Raw genomic sequence first — 1,974 nt, 5'->3', positions numbered from 1 at the left:
CCACTCCTGTCAAATACTGTGTGTAGAATACATATTTCTATCAATATTTGTTCTCTCTGCACTGATTCCATCCTTTTAAACGGTAGGAATTCAGAGGTGATGTTTCCAGGATGGCTGTCTTTAGCGATATGCAGATTACAATACGGTTATAATGCCTTATTGGCCAATCTTGATCCTGCGTGAAAACCAATTCTAGTGGCATGATTATAACTTTTATTATATGGTACAGCTTATTGATCCTACAAAAATTTAGGCAAATAAACTGTTAACATGACAGAAGCATAGTAAGCTTATCGAGATGTTAGGACATTATTTGATATTTGTTTAATGACACTATTATGTAAATAAAATATATGTTCCCAAAAAGTTGATGTTTCTGATTATAACTATTACTTTAACAGTCTTATCATCCATTGCCATGTATGTTCATCTCTGCTGTCCAAAGCACAAGTATAGTGACTCTGTAAACTCTAAGTTTAGAAGCAAAGGAAGTATCATCTGTCTCCAATTACTCAGCTGCTACATCTTTATTTCCTTAACTATTCTAAAAGTGTTAGAAATCAGCTTGGGGATAAGTGGTGTTTAATAGGTAGCAACCTATTCCAAATCTGTGAGAGGCACAGTGACAAGTAAATTCAAAGAACAGATGTATATGCAAGTATGGAGCAAACTATCAGGGGAGAGCTAAGCTCCCATCAAAAGGAGGAGGCAAAGAAGACAGCAACATCAGGGAGAATCAACAGCAAGCTTCCACATGGACAAAAACCACACTGAGAGAAATGAGAGGTACCAGGTGAGCTAAATCAGGGACACAGGCATGAGAAGAAAAAAAGGACACTTTCATCTACAGCGTTCTGAACGTGCCCAATCTCATCTGATCTCGGAATCTAAGCAGGGTTGAGCCTGGTTAGTACTTGGATGGGATTCCACCTGGGAATACTGGGTGCTGTAGGCTTTAATTTCATTTGCTAAAATCAGGATGCAAAGCAACATGATATGAGAGAGTCGTTGATGCTATGCCAGTGGAGTACTGCTTACAGCTCCTTATATGCCTAGGACATATATGTCCTGTAGTCTTAGGGACAGGATAGATCTTCGAATTTGCCGAAGTGTAAAACACGCAGTTGAGAGTTCAGTGATATCACAAGGCTGTAGGAATAGAAAGGCAAACAAGTTACTGGCAATCCAGGTTGGTGCCTGGTTTTATGAAGGTCCTTTCACTTTTCTTTCAATGATTTTGTGCTAAAGGGAAAACATTGGTTCACCTGTCTGATTCCAAAGCAGAAAGTCAAGATTAATGAAAGTCAGGCACTTGAAATAAAAGATAGCCTAATTTTAGGTTAACTCTCATGGATTTTTATGACTGAGATATGTGCCATCCAGAAGACCTTATTGTTCCGAAAGGGTTAAGTTGAAGATAAAGTTAGTAGATAAAGGGCTGGAACAGGGAAGAAGCAAAGACAGCCTGCAGAAAGATAAAATTAGTAAGACAAACATATTGTATTAGTCCATCTTCATGCTGCTGATAAAGACATATCCGAGACTGGGAAGAAAAAAAGGTTTTACTGGACTCACAATTCCACGTGGCTGTGGAGGCCTCACAATCATGGCAGAAAGCAAGGAGGAGCAAGTCATGTCTTACATGGATGGCAGTTGGCAAAAAGAGAGCTTGTGCAGGGAAACCCCCCTTATAAAACCATTAGATCTCATGAAATTTATTCACGATTACAAGAACATCATGGGAAAGACCAGCCCCCATGATTCAGTTACCTTCCACTGGGTCCTTCCCACAACATGTGGGAATTCAGGATGGGATTTGGGTTGGGACACAGCCAAACCATATCACATATGAACCATGCAGAGTAATGTAAGTGTTAATGTAGATTCTCACAGAGTGATCCTAGGTTTGGCAGAGATGGACCACCAATCAATCAGCAAACTTTTCCTAAATGCCTGATTAATCTGGAATACTGT

The 1,974-nt window shown here is 39.6% G+C and overlaps 1 pseudogene; it reads left to right on the top strand.

The window, feature by feature from the left end:
- Positions 1 to 836: 836 nt before the first annotated feature.
- On the top strand, positions 837 to 955 carry LOC128931959 (5S ribosomal RNA; annotated as a pseudogene).
- Positions 956 to 1,974: the final 1,019 nt, after the last annotated feature.

The sequence above is a fragment of the Callithrix jacchus genome, chromosome 4, assembly GCF_049354715.1.
Source record: "Callithrix jacchus isolate 240 chromosome 4, calJac240_pri, whole genome shotgun sequence".
Taxonomy (NCBI): domain Eukaryota; kingdom Metazoa; phylum Chordata; class Mammalia; order Primates; family Cebidae; genus Callithrix; species Callithrix jacchus.
The sequence above is the reverse complement of the archived record's forward strand: the minus strand, read 5'-3'. Positions and strand labels throughout refer to the sequence as shown.